The 18284-nt window shown below is 45.9% G+C and overlaps 1 protein-coding gene across 1 annotated transcript in view; it reads left to right on the forward strand.

The window, feature by feature from the left end:
- LOC122807180 (actin-related protein 2) overlaps nucleotides 1-18284 on the forward strand; it is a 421099-nt gene that overhangs the window by 287001 nt on the left and 115814 nt on the right. The window lies entirely within an intron of this gene.

An 18284-nucleotide genomic window follows, 5' to 3' on the forward strand; every position in this document is an offset into this window, starting at 1 on the left:
GCATAAGCATGCATAAAAAGATATCATCCCACGTATCATAAGATATTGTGCACCTCCATTATTAGGCTGAAGCATCCCACGTAAGATATTGTGCACTTCCATTATTAGGCTGAAGCATCTGGATACATTTGACCCTTTCTGGTGTCAGGAAAGCTTTGCATATTTTTTTATGGACTACATTCTGTAGTATGGTGTGAAATGTGTATAATCTTGAGATTCAGGTAGTTGTGCCATACAAGTCTGAATTATTTACAGTTTAACAAAGAGCAACACATTTTGTAACTGTTCATAAAACAAAGTTAATGTTGTCCTCCTGGAATCCTGAAATTGTGACTGAGATATTTTTATGCCCTTGTGAATCTTTGAGCTGTTTTGCATGTAGCATTTTGCTTCTGGTAGGCTTACCCTTAATTAAGCATATTGGTTTAGGACAATAGAATAGACAAAACTGCAGTCCAGAATGGAAAAAATACTGAGTGGTGGTTGCTGTAAAGCTTCTTTGGGCTGGGTGACCCACTTAGCCTTGATGGGCTTAGCCTGAAAAAACTTGTGTGGACTGGCATCCTGTCTGGCAAGTTGGTGGTGAGTGTTTGTGTCTTTGTTTTCAGATGATGATGATGTCCGATGTTCATCGTGTTACCCTGCTGCAGTCATCACACTTGGGTTATCCTGTCGTCAGGCAGTCCTGCAGTCGGCCGGAATTCCAAAGTCTTGGTCCAGCATCGGTTTCTGTCGCTTCTTCCCTGACGTCAGTGCGCCAGGGGTATAAATGCATCCGACGACATTTTCTTCAGTCTTTCTTGCCGCGCGGTGCCCGAAGCAGAAGCAATTCGCAAGTGCCTGTCGGCCGACTCAAGAGATTTTCGAAGTTGAATTTCAGATCCGAAGTCTTCAATAAAGCTAAGTACCCCATTGGGGAAACTTTTCTCGCCTCAGACCGATGTCAGAAAAAGTTAACAATTGTATTTCTTGTGGAATAAGGATTTTCATTCTTACTGTATACCTTGCCTAGGCCCAGACCACAACGTCACTGGTTGTCGTTTTTGTGCTAGGTTTAATAAGCGTACTATAAAAAGACGCTTTGATTTCGCACGACACTACTTCGGTAGAAAATTTAACTACACTATGCCGTCGGAGCAACCGACTACCGGCGTGCACAAAAAATGCAAGGACAGGCAGCCTAGACCTAGGCCAAACTCCGTGGCCTCGGCTGGTCCGGTTTCCGGTTCACCGGTCTTCAGTGAGGCTCTGACACATCCCCTGACTACCGCAGTTCTGGAACCCGAGACCACTTCGATGCTTTTGGCGGAGAGTACTAGGCCGACGCAGCCATTTTGTTTAGCCCCTACCGACGACATTGCTGATAAAGATGTCGGTGCTGCAGAAACACCTTCGGTTTCTGAAGGCGTCTTCAGACCGACTACGCGCACCATAAAAACGTATCCTAAGACTAAGACTCCTATTAAACCTAAAAAGACTGCACTTCAGTCTCCAGTTCAAGGCCCCATGCCTAAGAAACAGATGCTCAAAATGGCTGAAGATTTGATCTCTTTAATCAGGGGTTCCCAGCCCCCACCTGACAAAAGGCCTAGACAAGAGGAAGATTATGCCTCCTCTGAACAAGTGTCTATTTCCTCAGGCTCCTCTGAGGACCAAGATTACTCCTTCTCCCCTTATGAAGATTCTGATGCTGAGGATTCTATTCCCTCAGCTTCTCTTCCTGAAGACTACTCCTTTGGGGAAACTTTACACACTATGAGGGAACATTTTCACTGGGAAGGTCAGGACTTCTCTGACTCAAAGAAAAGGCTCAGAGAGTTTCTTTAACTCCCCCAGCACAGACCTCTTGCCATCCCCCCAGTTTTAGACATTGTGGATGACGTTTACTTAGAATCCAGTTTGAACCCAGATTCTCTGCCTCCTGCTCCAGCCAAACCTGACAGATACTATAGAGTGCCTGACTCCCACAAATTCCTTTATAAAAGCCCTGTTGCTGATCCAGAGACTATCTCCCAGGGTCCCAAAGGGGCTAATGCTTCTATGGCAAAAAATCCTGCACCCTCTGAAAGGGACTCCAGAGCACTAGACAGGTGGTGGAAAAAGGTTTACACCTCAGCCACTCTAGCTATGAGGGCACTAAATTGCCAATTTCACATGCTAAAATATCGGCAATTTCTTATGTCTCAGTTAAAACAAAAAATGAGCACACTCCCTCAACAGTCTGAATTGAAAGAAATGCAGGATCTGTTACATGCAACTGAACAGGTGGGCAAACATACTTTACAATGTGGTTTTGATTCTTTGGAGGCTTCCTGCAGAGCAGCTGTCACTGGGTCTGTTATATGTAGGCATGCTTGGTTAAAGGAACAAACTCTGCCTGATCATGTTAAAGCAAAGCTTCTAGATGCTCCCTTCAGCAGGATGTTCTTTTTGGAGTTAAAGCAGAAGTAGTCTTGAAGAAAATGGAGGATAAGGCAAAATCTATGCAGACAGTCAAAGATTTTCTACAGGTGCAGCCCCCTCGCTTCAGCAGAAATTGGCCAACAAAAAATTGGTCTTTTCCAGCTACTGACAGACCACAGAGGGGGAAATACAGACGTCCAAGAGGCAGAGGGCAACCACAAGCCCAGTACAAACCTCGACAATGGGGGCACTACAACACCAAAGGGAGGAGAAGACGGGTCCCAAACTACCAGGAGGCAAACTCAATGACTTGCACCTCATCTGGCCAAGCAACACTCTCTTGGCAGCCCCCTTGGGAGGAAAACTCGCACTTTTTTCATACAACTGGCACATTGTCACAAAGGACAAATGGGTCCTTGACATAATTTCACGAGGATACAGATTCCATTTTCACACCTTGCCAATGAAAAGAGGAATGCCAAACCTGCCACAAAATCAATGGGCAGAGGCACAAAGACAAATTACAGCTCTCCTGGACATGAGCCATTCAACTGGTACCTACTCGAGAGCAAGGCCAAGGATTTTACTTAAGACTCTTTCTAGTTCCCAGAAAGGACAATGCCTGGAGACCAATTCTGGACCTTTCAATTCTAAACACCTTCTTACAAGCACCCAAATTCAAGATGCTAACACTACAGCAGCTTCTTCCCATGTTGGGCAAGAAAGCATGGCTAGTAACGTTGGACCTCAAGGAGGCATACCTGCATGTCCCTATCAGACAAAGTTGCAGAAGATACCTCCGTTTTATTGCAGGTTCAACCCATTACCAATTCTCTGCACTGCCCTTTGGCTTATCTACTGCACCCAGGGTCTTCACAAAATGCCTGGCACCAGTAATTACATACTGCAGACAAAGAGGAATTCAGATATACCCATACCTGGACGACTGCCTCATCCAAGCAGAAAGCAAGGACAAACTCTTACAACATCTGGCTTTTGTAAAACATCTTCTAAGTTGCCTGGATACACAGTAAACGAAAAGAAATCAGAACTAGTACCCTCACAAACCATGACATTCCTGGGTGCCAGCTTGAATACAATGGCCCAGAAGGCTTATCTGACACCAGACAAACAACTGCAGCTGACTATATATTTCAAAACAATGGCAACAAAGACCCAACTACCTGCAAGAAAAATTCTGCAGGCCTTAGGCGTCATGGCATCTTGCATACTACTAATACCATTTGCAAAGCTGCATATGAGGAAATTACAGTGGTACCTAAAAAGCATATGGTCTCAACACAGCCACAGCTTGGACACAATGATATCTCTCATTCCCTGCCTACAACAGGGGTTTCTATGGTGGTCACAGGCATGTCACCTCAACAAGGGTCAGCCTTTCACCTTGCCCCCAGCCAGGCAAACTATGACAACAGATGCATCGGACTACGCCTGGGGGGGGGGCACACATGGCAGGACAGTGCGTTCAAGGCATATGGACTGCAGATCAAAGGAATCTGCACATCAATCAAAAAGAGATGCTAGCTGTACAGAATGCTCTGACAGCCTTTAAGAATCTATTATATCCAGGACAACTTACAATAAGGACGGACAACACCACAGTAATGTGGTACATAAACAAACAAGGGGGTACACACTCCTACCCTCTATGCAGGCAAGCAATGACCTTGTGGAACACAGCTCTGGCTTACCAAGTTCAGTTGCAAGCTCAATTCCTACCAGGAAAAAAGAACACATTGGCAGACGACCTCAGCAGAAACATCATGGACCCCCACGAGTGGAAACTGGATCCACAAGTATTTGCAATGATCACTCAAAAATGGGGCCTTCCAGACATAGACCTGTTTGCCAGTCCTCTAAACTATCAACTAACAAAATTTTGTACAAGGACAGTTCACCATCAAGCTTGGAAAGTGGACGCGCTCTCATTCAGTTGGAAAAACCTGACAGTATATGCCTTCCCTCCATTGCCTCACCTCACAAAAGTGCTTCTGAAAGTCAAAAAGGAGAGACCATGACTGATGCTCATAGCCCCAGACTGGCCACGCCAGCACTGGTACCCACTATTGAGGAATATGGCCCAGGGCCCACCTTGGATTTTACCACAAATTTCACATTTGCTCACACAGCAAAACAATCAGATTCTTCACAGTCAGCTCTAAACCTTAAATCTGGCTGCATGGCAAATCACTTAAGCATCCAGCCAGCTCCTCTTTCCCAAGCAGTTATGGATGTTATCCTGGAAGCGAGGAGGCCCAGCACCAGGAAGGCCTATTCGGATAAATGGAAAAGGTTTTGCGCCTGGAACCAAGCTAAAGGCCAAAACACACTTCAGCCTCACATGCCTCAGATTCTACAGTACCTAACTGAGATGTTGCACAAAGGACTTTCTTTTTCTTCCATTAAAATCCATGCATCAGCTATTTCAGCCCACTACAACACGGATCCACCCTTATTTTCGCATCCACTTCTAAGGCAGTTCCTCAGAGAGGCAAAAAACATTAGGCTCCCCAGGAGAGCACCTACACCAACATGGGACCTCAATTTTGTTCTGGAAAAACTTGCACTACCTCCCTTTGAACCAGCTTTCTTTGCAGATCTACAGTTTCTGTCATGGAAGACTGCCCTGCCACTAGCAATAACTTTAGCTAGAAGAGTCTCAGAGCTGCAGGTACTAATGGCAGTGGAACCTTTCCTCATTTTCCATCAAGACAGAGTTTCTCTACGAACTAATCCTTCCTTCATGCCTAAGGTGGTTTCCATTGTGTCTTTAAATCAAACCATTTACTTACCCACCTTCTTCCCAAATCCACAGAACAAAGGAGAAAGACTCCTGCATTCCTTGGACATTCACAGGCAACTTCGTTACTACTTGGATAAAACTAAAGCTTTCAGAAAATCTGACCAGCTCTTTGTATCCTATGCTACAGCTTCACAAGGGAAGGCCATATCAAAACAAACCATTTCCAAATAGATAGGACATTGCATTCGTTTTTGCTATACTCATCATGGAAAACCAGATGTCCTTAAAGAATGCATCTGCAGTCATCACATATGGGTTGTCCTGCCTCAGGCAGCCCTTCGGTCGACCGGATTCCAAAGTCTGGGTCTGGCCTCGGCTGATGTCGCACTTTCCCCGACGTCAGAGCATCTGGAATAGAAAAGCATCAGCCGACGCCATTTTCCTCAGTCTTTCTTGCCGCGTGGTGCCCGAAGCAGAAGCAGTTCGCAAGTGCCGGTCGGCCAGCTCCTGTGATTCAGCTACCGAAGACTTCGAAAAAGCTAAGTACCCCGTTGGGGACTCTTTCTTGCCTCAGCCGGTGTCAGATAAAGTTAATAATTGATTAACTTGTGGGAAAAAAATACCTCATAAGGATTTCCACTCTTACTGCCTCCCCTGCCTAGGCCCAGACCACGATGTCTCGGCCTGTTCAGCCTGTGCTTCCCTCAACCGACGAACTCTTAGACATCGGTCGGAGTTTGCAGAGGAATTCTTTGGGGCTAGTTTTGCTTACAAGATGCCGTCGGAGACTCCGACCTCGCATTTAGTTAAGAAACGGAAGGACAAGGACCGACACACGCGGGCCGTGGTTTCGCTGAAACCACGGTCAGGCCTACCGAGTGTCTCGGTCTCAGCTGAAACAGAGTCCTTGGTACTTCCGATTCGAAACCGCAAGAATCGACTACCTCGGCCTCGGAGGCCCCGGCCGAGTCGGTTATTGAATTACCTACTGAAACTGGTGTCCAGGAACCTTCAGACACCATTCCTTTAGACAAATCTACTCCTGCACGTGGTGCAGCCAGACCTCCTGCATCCATGTCCATTAAGGCTTTCTCTAGGGCTAAAGCTGCTAAACTTTCTAAAGCTTTGCCTCCCAAGGTTACCTCTCAGAGACCCTCTACTGGCTCACAGATTCTTAGCTTAGCAGAGGATCTTATCTCCCTAATTAGAGGATGTCCTTCATGGATGCATCTGCAGTCATAACAACTGGGTTGTCCTGTCGTCAGGCAGCCCTTCAGTCGGCCGGATTCCAAAGTCCGGGTCCGGCTTCGGCTGATGTCGCACTTCTCCCGACGTCATCTCTGTTGGTCTTCGGGTATAAAAGCATCAGCCGACACCATTTTCCTCAGTCTTTCTTGCCGTGGCGAAGCAGAAGCTGTTCGCAAGTGCCGGTCGGTCGGATCCAGAGATTACTTCTACCGAATACTACAAGACTTCTAAAGCTAAGTACCCGTGGGGACTCTTTCTTGCCTCAGCCGATGTCAGAAAAAGTTAACTATTGTTTAACCTGTGGGAAACAAATACCTCATAAGGATTTCCACTCTTACTGTCTGCCTTGTTTAGGCCCAGCCCACGACGTAGCAGCCTATTCGGCCTGTGCTTCTTTCAACCCACGAACGCTTAGGCGCCGGTCGGAGTTTGCAGAACAGTTTTCGGTTCTGATTTTGCGACATTATGCCGCCGGATCCTCCGACTACCCAATCTGCCAAAAACGCAAAGATAAAGACCGACACTCGGGTCCGCGGTTTCGCCGAAACCATGGTTAAGCAAACATGAGTGTCTCGGTTTCGGCCGAAACCGAGAAAACTGATCAAAGTACAGCTGAACCTATTCCTACAACTGAGACCCCTGCTACAACTCTTGAATCGGCCTCAGAAATTTTACCCACTACGGTGGTTGACTTATCAGACACCATCCCCTTGGATGTCTCTACCCCAGCACGTGGTGCTGCTAGGCCTCCAGCAGCCATGTCCATTAAGGCCTTCGCCAGGGCTAAAGCAGCCAAGACTACTAAAACAGTGCCTGTTAAACCCCCCACATCCAGGCCCTCTTCCAGTTCTCAAATGCTTACTTTGGCAGAAGATTTAATTTCTTTAATTAGAGGATCTCAATCTCACCCAGACAGGGCCTCTCAGCCCCCAGAGAAGAGACCTAGGGCAGAGCCCCCTGAGCCAGTGTCCTCTGATGAGTCTGCTGATGAATCAGACATAACTGACCAGCCAGAGGCTCCCTTCTCCAATTTTGAAGATTCTGATGCTGAAGAATCCATTCCAGCTGCTTCCCCACCAGAAGAATTCTCCTTTGGGGAAACCTTGCATGCCATGAGAACAGTTCCAATGGCAGCAACAGGATTTTTCAGACTCCAGAAAAGACTTAGGACCTTTCTGCACCCCCCCCAGCACAGGCCCTTGCCTATACGTCCTGTTCTCCCTGTGGTGGATGATGCTTACAATGATGTTTGCTCGCTCCAGATTCTTTACCCCAGCCCCTGCCAAACCAGACAGATTTTACAGGGTGCCAGATACTCATCACCACCATTACAAGCCCCCACTTGCAGACCCCGAAACTATATCCCAGGGTCCCAAGGCAGTAGCGACCATAGCTAAAAACCCTATTCCTTCTGAAAGGGAAGCAAGGTCATTAGACAGATGGGGTAAAAGGTCTACACTTCAGCTACTCTCTCAGCTAGAGCTTTAAACTGTCAGTTTCACATGATACAATACCAAGAGTTTATGCTTCATCAGTTAACTAAAAACCTAACCACTGATGAATCTCTTGATAAGAAATATGTATTAGAAATGGTAAATAACATACAACAGGTTAGCAACCATTCCTTAAAATGTGGCTATGATGCACTGGAGGCTTCATTTAGATCAGCCATGACTGGCACAGTGATAAGAAGGCATGCATGGCTAAAGCAACAAGCTTGCCGGTATGATGTTAAAGCTAAGTTGCTAGATGCTCCTATGGACAAGACAACTTTGTTTGGTACACCTGCCCAGCAGGTTATGAAGAAAATGGAAGAAAAGGCAAAATCTGTTCAAACTGTTAAAGATTTCTTGCAGGTTCAACCCCCAAGGTTTAGCAGGAACTGGCCTGCCAACAATTGGTCCTTTCCTGACTCCACAAAATTTCAAAGGGGCAGGAATAGACGCTCCAGAGGCAGAAACCAATCCAGAGGAGGTGCCTACAGAGGACGACAGTGGCAAGGCAACAACAGAGGCACAGACACAGCCACTGCCACTACATCAGCACAACCACAGTGACTTAACCCTAAATCCGCCTACCAGGGAACAAATAGCAGCTCCTCTAGGCGGAAAGTTAACCTTATTTTCAAAGAACTGGCACTACATAACAAAAGACAAGTGGATTTTACAAACCATAGATCAAGGTTACCGGTTTCACTTCCACACTGTACCAGTCAAAAGAGGAATGCCAAATCTACCTCCAAATCAAAAAACAGAGGCTCTACACCAGATAACGGAGTTAGCAAACATGAGAGCTGTGGAAAGAGTGCCAACAGCAGAGCAAGGAAAGGGGTTCTACTCCAGACTATTCCTAGTTCCAAGAAAGGAAAAAAGTTGGAGACCAATTCTCGACCTGTCCACCTTAAATACATACATCATTGTCCCAAAATTCAAAATGCTGACCCTACAGCAACTTCTTCCCATGCTGGGCAAGGAGTCTTGGCTGGTAACTCTAGATCTCAAGGAGGCATACCTGCACGTCCCCATTCGACCAATCTGCAGAAGATACCTCAGATTTCTTGCAGGATCAGAGCACTATCAATTCTCAGCATTGCCCTTTGGCTTATCTACTGCCCAGAGTATTCACAAAATGCCTGGCATCAGTAATCGCCATTGCAGACTACAGGAATTCAAATTTACCCATACCTGGATGACTGCCTGCTACAAGGGGACAACAAAAGCAAGCTGACAACAGATTTACAAAGGGTCATTTACTTGCTACAAGCACTGGGATACACAGTCAATTTACAAAAGTCAAGGCTGATACCATCCCAAACAAGGACATTCTTGGTGAATTGGACACAGTAAAACAAATGGCATTCCTGACTACAGAAAAACAAAAGAACTTCCTCTTTACTTCTTGGCACTAACAAAACTGAACAAGTTAACAGCAAGAAAAGTACTGCAGGCCTTGGGCTTCATGGCATCATGCATAATCTTGGTCCCATTTGCCAGACTACATATGAGAAAACTACAGTGGTACCTAAAGAATTTATGGTCCCAACACAGACACCGCCTAGAAACAGAAATCCCACTAATTCCATGCTTAAAACAGGAATTCCTATGGTGGGCTCAGGCATGCCAGTCAAACCCAGGCCTACCCTTTCAGATGTCAAGCAAGCCAGACCATCACAACAGACGCTTCAGACCTAGGATGGGGGGCCCACATGCTGGACAAATGTGTGCAAGGATTGTGGACACAGGATCAACTTCACCTGCACATCAACCTAAAAGAAATGCTGGCAGTAAAACTGGCAATCCAAAAGTTCAAACCATTTCTCAAAGAGGGCCAGTTGATGATAAGGACAGACAACACCACAGTCATGTGGTACATCAACAAACAGGGAGGCACTCATTCATACCCCCTATGCAGAATGACTTTGGAGCTGTGGACCCTGGCACTCAGCTACAACATCCAGTTACAGGCAATATTTGTACCGGGAAAAGACAATACTCTAGCAGACATATTAAGCAGAACCACCTCGGATGCCCACGAATGGAAGCTGCACCCGGACATCTTCAAGACCATCTCAAAGAAATGGGGAATGCCACAGATAGACCTATTCGCATCACCTCTCAATCACCAGCTCAAAAAATTCTGCACAAGGACATTCCACCCACTAGCATGGAAAGTGGATTCGCTCTCCTTCAACTGGAAAGGCCTAACAGCATATGCATTCCCACCTCTTCCTTTGATACACAAGGTACTACTAAAAATCAAGGAAGAACGTCCAAGGATAATCCTGATAGCTCCAAACTGGCCAAGACAACACTGGTACCCACTACTGAGGAGCATGTCTCGAACAATATGTGGCCAATTCCCTGATGCCTTTGATGTTAACTCAGAGCAACTACAGCATCATACACCCAAACCTAAAACGTTGCAACTGACTGCATGGAACATCACATAGCAGCAGCCAATCCAGAACTTTCCCAAAGAGTTAAAGACATTATCCTTGAAGCACGCAGACCTTCAACAAGAAGGAACTATGCTGGAAAATGGAAAAGGTTTGTCATTTGGAGTACGGAAAGAGGAAAAGATGTGTCAAACATAGATATGCCTAACATTCTGGAGTATCTGGCGAACTTCTTCATTCAGGCCTGTCCTACTCCTCCATCAAGATACATGCATCAGCTATTTCAGCAAAATACAGCTTTGATCCACCTGTTTTTAGCACCGCACTTTGCTCAGGCAGTTCCTCAGAGGAATCAAGAATGTACAACCTCCAAGGAAACCACCATTACCAGCTTGGGACTTAAACTTTGTGCTAGAAAAATTGACACTATCACCCTTTGAACCAGCAGCAACAGCAGACCTACAACACCTGTCATGGAAAACTGCTTTCCTACTGGCAATTACTTCAGCAAGAAGGGTTTCAGAACTACAGGCATTAATGGCAGTGCAACCCTTCCTAATCTTCCACCAAGATAGAGTGTCCATGAGGACTAATCCTACATTTATGCCCAAGGTGGTACCCAGAGTGTCTTTAAACCAGGCAATCCACCTACCTACCTTCTTTCCCAACCCACAAAACAGAGGGAAAAGAATACTGCATACCTTGGATGTACATAGACAGCTACGCTACTACTTGGACAGAACAAAAATAGCAGAAAGACTGACCAACTTTTTGTAGCCTATGCAACAGGAAGGGAAGGAAAAGCTATTTCCAAACAGACAATCTCCAAATGGATAGGAAATTGCATACGATTCTGTTACTCCTTCCATGGAAAACCAATTCCACAGAACATAAGACCTCATTCTACAAGGGCAACAGCCACTACCACAGCCTTCTTACGAGGAGTGGCTACCAAAGACATTATTGGGGCTACTTGGACCTCCGTGCATACATTTGCCAAGCATTATAATTTGCCTCTATATTCCAGATCCCGAGCAGGGTTTGCCACTGCTGTACTGCAAGGGATCCTAAACACACCATAATCTACTTTTATCCTCCTCCCTAGTTGGCTATGGTATTCTACCCAGTTGTTATGACTGCAGATGCATCCATGAAGGACATAGTACAGTTTTGTACCTACCATAAATGTAGATGTCCGAACTGGATAGCATCTGCAGTCAGGATTACCCTCCCTCCTTCCCTCTGTGGTACTCCTAGGTGTTTACCCTCCTAATAGCTAGCTGGTGGGGAGTCTTTTATGGTGTATTTGTTTGTATATATGTACATACATGCTTATTGTTGTGTTTACCTCTATCTTTTTGGAAACATTGGCATCTATCCAAATTTTAGCCTTCAAGAGGGCTACTGGCATCTGGGGCAAGAAACACTGAGGAAAATGGCGTCGGCTGATGCTTTTATACCCGAAGACCAACAGAGATGACGTCGGCAGAAGTGCGGCATCAGCGAAGCGGACCCGGACTTTGGAATCCGGCCGACTGAAGGGCTGCCTGACGACAGGACAACCCAGTTGTTATGACTGCAGATGCTATCCAGTTCGGACATCTACATTTATGGTAGGTACAAAACTGTACTTTCTCAACCTCATCCGAACAGGGGCTCGCAACCACCTCCAGACAAAAGGCCCAGGGTTGAGCCCTCTGACCCCACTCCTCAGATGAGTTCTCTGATGGCTCTACTCTGTCAGACCACCAGGAGGAGGCTTACTCGGCCTACGAGGATTCTGATGCTGAAGAATCTATTCCCTCGGCCTCCCCACCTGAAGAGTTTTCCTTTGGAGAGACATTACACTCTAGGAGAGAACATTTTCAGTGGCAGGGTCAGGAATTCTCTGATTCTAGAAAGAGATTAAGGACCTTTTTACATTTTCCTCAGCATAGGCATTTAGCTATACCTCCTGTTTTGAATGTCATTGATGATGTGTACTCTGATGCTAGTACAACCCCTGACTCTCTCCCTCCGGCTCCTGCCAAACCTGATAGGTACTACAGGGTCCCAGACTCGCATCTTCACCTGTACAAGGCCCCCTCTGCTGATCCAGAAACTATTTCCCAGGGCCCAAAAGGGGTTGCAGCTGCCACTGCTAGAAATCCTCTACCCTCTGAAAGGGAGTCCAGAGCTTTAGAGAGATGGGGTAAAAAAGTGTATACTTCTGCAACTCACTCTTTCCATGAGGGCATTAAACTGTCAATTTAATATGATACAGTACCAAGAGTATTTGTTAGATGAATTGCATAAGAAACTGTCTTCATCTGAACCCCTTGATCGCAAATCCCTTCAGGATCTGGTACATAACTCCCAGCAGGTTAGTAACCATTTCTTGCAGTGTGGTTATGATGCATTGGAAGCTTCATGTAGTTCAGCTATGACAGGTGCAGTCATACGTAGGCATGCCTGGCTGAAGGAACAATCTCTGCCAGACCATGTTAAAGCTAAGCTTTTGGATGCTCCTATGGAAAAGCAAAAATTATTTGGTTCCACGGCTCAAGAGGTCTTAAAGAAATTTGAAGAAAAGGCAAAATCTGTGCAAACAGTCAAAGACTTTCTGCAAGTCCAACCACCGAGATTCAGCAGAAATTGGCCTACTAAGAATTGGTCCTTTCCGGACTCAGACAGATCTCAGAGAGGCAGGAATAGGCGTGCCAGAGGTAGAGGGCAAGCTATAGAGGCTCCTACAGAGGCCGTCAATGGCAGCCTCCCAACCAGAGAGGTAGTGCAGGAACTACAACTGCTACACCAGGACAGACTCAATGACTTTGTTTTGACTCCATGACCAGGGCTCAATTAGAAGCACCTTTGGGCGGAAAGCTTTCTTTATTTTCAAAAAATTGGCACAGCATTACAAAGGACACATGGACACTGCAAATAATAGACAAAGTATACAGGTTCCATTTCCACACATTGCCAAAAAGAAAAGGCATGCCAGACCTGCCACCAAATCAGAGGGCAGAGGCTTTGAAACAAATTTCCAACTTAATACAAATGAAAGCTATAGAAAAGGTTCCTCTTTCAGAGCAAGGCCAAGGATTTTACTCCAGATTATTCCTTGTTCCAAGAAAAGAAAATCAATGGAGGCCTATTCTCGACTTGTCTGCACTGAATACTTACCTCATTGTGCCAAAATTCAAAATGCTGACTCTACAGCAACTCCTTCCCATGCTGGGCAAGGGGTCTTGGCTGGTGACTCTAGACCTCAAGGAGGCATACCTGCATGTCCCTATCAGACAAGGTTGCAGAAGGCACCTCAGATTTCTTGCAGGGTCAGAGCATTATCAATTCTCAGCATTGCCCTTTGGCTTATCTACTGCACCCAGAGTATTCACGAAATGCCTGGCATCAGTAATTGCACACTGCAGACTTCAGAGGATTCAAATTTACCCATATCTGGACGACTGCCTTATACAAGCGGACAGCAAGCAAACTTTGTTAAAGGACTTGGATTATGCCACCCACCTACTGCAGGCCTTGGGATATACAGTCAACATCCACAAATCAAGACTTGTTCCATCCCAAAGAATAACTTTTCTGGGTGCGGATCTAGACACAACCACCCAAATGGCCTTTCTCACAGAAGAAAAACAAAAACTACTACCGGATTACTTCAAGAATCTGACAAGACAAACTCAGCTGACTGCAAGGAAAATCCTGCAGGCCCTGGGTTACATGGCATCTTGCATTCTTCTGATTCCACAAGCAAGGCTGCATATGAGAAAATTACAATGGTACCTAAGGAGTTTATGGACTCAGCACAGTCACAGTTTAGAAACTTTGATCCCACTCATTCCTTTCCTCCACAAGGAATTTCTGTGGTGGGCTCAAGCCTGCCAGTCGAACAGTGGGTTGCCCGTCAGCAAGCCAAGAGCCAACCAAACCATCACTACGGACGCTACAGACCAAGGTTGGGGAGCACACATGGAGGGCAGATGTATCCAAGGGCTATGGTCACAAAGGGAGCAACGCATGCACATAAACCAAAAGGAAATGCTGGCAGTGATACATGCAATCGAGGCCTTCAAACTTTTTCTTCATCAAGGCCACCTACTCATAAGGACAGACAACACCACAGTTATGTGGTACATAAACAAGCAAGGAGGCACCCATTCCTACCCTCTTTGCAGACTGGCAATGAATCTATGGGAACTTTCCTTGAAACTCAATATACAGGTGCAGTCCCAGTTTGTGCCAGGGAAAGACAATATACCGGCAGACAGCTTAAGCAGAAATATCATGGATGCACACGAATGGATGCTGCACCCAGACATCATCTTACTCATAACACAATCATGGGGAAGGCCGGAAATAGATCTGTTCGCCTCCCCCCACAATCATCAACTGAAGCAAGTCTGCTCAAGGACATACCACCCACAAGCATGGAAAGTGGACGCTCTCTCTTTCAGCTGGAAAGCTCTAACAGTGTATGCTTTTCCACCTCTCCCATTAATGACCAAGGTCTTACTGAAGATCAGAACAGAGCAGCCCAGAGTGATTCTGATAGCTCCAAACTGGCCAAGACAGCACTGGTACCCACTGTTAAAGAGCATGTCACATACGAAACCGTGGCCTCTCCCCCTATGGCCACTTCTACTGACACAGCACAATTTCAAGACTCTGCATTTCAACCTGAAAACCTTGCAACTAACTGCCTGGAAAATACCTTGACCACTCCTCAGGATAAGCTATCCCAGAGAGTGAAGGATATTATTATGGAAGCTCGCCGGCCTTCCACAAGGAAGGCATATTCAGCAAAATGGAAAAGATTTCACACTTGGAACACAACAAAGGGCCTAGATGCGACAGTGATGAACATGGCACATATACAGGAATATTTGGCAGAATTGTTCCACAACGGCCTGTCGTACTCTTCCATTAAGATACATGCCTCAGCAATTTCAGCAGAATACAATGTTGATCCCACCTGTCTTCTCTCATCCTCTCCTGAGACAGTTTCTAAGCGGAATCAAAAACATCAATCCTCCAAGGAAACCACCTCTACCTACTTGGGACCTTAACTTCGTGTTGGAAAAACGAACACTTCCTCCCTTTGAACCAGCAGCATCTGCAGATCTACAGTTTCTGTCTTGGAAAACTGCCTTCCTTCTGGCCATAACCTCAGCAAGAAGAGTATCTGAGTTACAAGCTCTAATGGCAGTACAGCCATTTCTTATTTTTCATCAGGACAGAGTTTCATTGAGAACCAATCCTACATTTACGCCAAAGGTGGTATCTAGGGTATCTTTGAACCAAGCTATTCACTTGCCTACTTTCTTCCCACAACCACAAAATAAAGGGGAGAAACTTCTGCACACCCTGGACATACACAGACAGTTGCGCTACTACTTGGACAGAACTAAAAGTTACAGAAAGACTGACCAGCTGTTTGTAGCATATGCTGCTGGGGCACAAGGAAAAGCAATTTTCAAACAGACAATTTCAAAATGGATAGGAAATTGCATTTGTTTTTGTTACTCCTTTCATGGAAAAACTGTGCCAGCTAACATTAGACCTCATTCCACGAGAGCCACAGCCACCTCCACAGCCTTCCTAAGAGGGGTGGCTACCAAGGACATTTTAGAAGCTGCTACATGGAGCTCCGTGCATACATTTGCCAAGCATTACAATTTACCTTTATACTCCAGATCCAGAGCAGGCTTTGCTGCGGCAGTCCTGCAGGGTATTTTAGCTACACCATCCTTTACTTAGTACCTCCACCCCCAGATTGGCCATGGTATTCTACCCATATGTGATGACTGCAGATGCATCCTTGAAGGACATAGTACAGTTTTGTACCTACCATAAATGTAGATGTCCGATAGGTATGCATCTGCAGTCAGGTTTACCCTCCCTCCTTCCCTCTGTGGTTTTTTTTTTTGGGTGCTTACCCCTTTTATAGTGGTATTTCTTGGGTACTTACCCCTCTTATAGCTAGCTGGGGGGATCTATTATGGTGTATTTGTTTTTATAGTACTGTGCATGTTTGGATTTGTTTTTAAAATGCATCTCTCCAAATTTTAGCCTTTCTTAGAGGGCACCTGGCATCTGGGGCAAGAAAAACTGAGGAAAATGGCGTCGGCTGATGCTTTTATACCCCAGACGCTCTGACGTTGGGGAAAGTGCGACATCAGCCGAGGCCAGACCCAGACTTTGGAATCCGGCCGACCAAAGGGCTGCCTGAGGCAGGACAACCCATATGTGATGACTGCAGATGCATACCTATCGGACATCTACATTTATGGTAGGTACAAAACTGTACTTTCCTGCTACCGTTAGGCCCCACTCTACCAGGGCAACAGCTACATCTACAGCCTTCCTCAGGGGGGTCCCTACCAAGGAGATTTTGGAAGCTGCAACTTAGAGTTCAGTACACACCTTTACCAAACACCATCACTTACCACTTTACTCTAAGACTAGAGATGGCTTCGCCACTGCAGTTTTGCAGGGCCTTCTAGCCTCCTCTAACCCACTATAACTCCTCCACCCATCCTTAGCTTTGGGATTCTACCCAAGTGTGATGACTGCAACAGGGTAACACGATGAACATAGTACAGTTTTGTACCTACCATAAATGTAGATGTTCGAGTGTTCACCCTGCTGCAGTCCAGGTTACCCTCCCTCCATCCCCTCTGATCTAACTGGCAAAAATCTCTACATTATCTTCCTGATGTATTTACTTATAGCTGGAGGAATTTTGTGTTTGTGCAGAAATTACTTAATTTGGTACTAATTACTGACCACCTTTTTGGGGGCACCTGACATCTGGGGCAAGAAAAACTGAAGAAAATAGCGTTGGATGCATTATTTATACCTCTGGCGCACTGACGTCAGGGAAGAAGCGACATCAACCGACGCCGGACCAAGACTTTGGAATTGTGGCCGACTGCGGGACCACCTGACGACAGGATAACCCAAGTGTGATGACTGCAGCAGGGTGAACACTCGAACATCTACATTTATGGTAGGTACAAAACTGTAATTTAGTAATGAGTGGCTGTGATCTCTGGTATGCACTCTCATTCTGTATATAGGAAAAGGTCTTCTGGAGGTGGGAAATGAACTCCTCCTGCTACAGAGATGCATCAGTATGGCATTCCCAAGACATTTCCCAAGACACTTTGGGTTTCTCAGATCTGTCCAGCCACTGTCCTGAACTTGTCACTAGACACATCACCAAAAAGAGATCAAATGATGGCTCAGAAACTCACTTGATCCAGGAATACAGAACATAAAGCCTCTGGTTTGGTGTCATGAGTACAAAGCCAGTCACTGACCTTTGGCCCAAAATGCTTTGGCCCTAGATACACTTCCGTGACTAGCCCAGAAGCCAAAAACAACTCCTCTGATTCACATCAGACCAAGTCAGTTAATCTGTTACCCTACCTGACACTGGTCCTTCAGATACCATCCTTTGTGATGTTGGCCTCCCTGTTAGTATTTTCTTAAGTTGCTCCAATTTTCCTAGCATCAGTTACGCTGACCTGTTGTGAAAGCTTCAGTGCATTCATCGTAGGCAATTCCAAGAGATCCTACTCAGGACTGTTGTGTGAGCAATCCTGTCCACACCACTTTGCTTATCCACTGCAGTGCCAGTATGTAGTATTCACAGTCTGATGTTCCTGTCTTTCTTCAGCCTCTACTATGAGGTTTTTTTTTTTAATACCTTTTGTCAAGCAGCTGTTGACACTTTAATAGACCTTGGTGTCCCCTAGCACAGCTCATACCCCATCTAAGTGGCCCAAGAAATGTGTGTGCAGATGCACACATTTTGGAGCAGGTTATTGTTCCTACTGTGGAGGATCGTGGTGATGAGGGAGCTGCCTCTTCACCCTCCTGTTAAGATCACCCCAGATTTCGAGAGTTAATAAAGCTTGTGCAGCAAAATGGTGTTTGGCTTGTGGGGCAAGTTTCTCCTCCCTGATGTTC

Source organism: Protopterus annectens, chromosome 7.part0 (assembly GCF_019279795.1).
Source record: "Protopterus annectens isolate FY-2018-M chromosome 7.part0, PAN1.0, whole genome shotgun sequence".
Classification (NCBI taxonomy): domain Eukaryota; kingdom Metazoa; phylum Chordata; order Ceratodontiformes; family Protopteridae; genus Protopterus; species Protopterus annectens.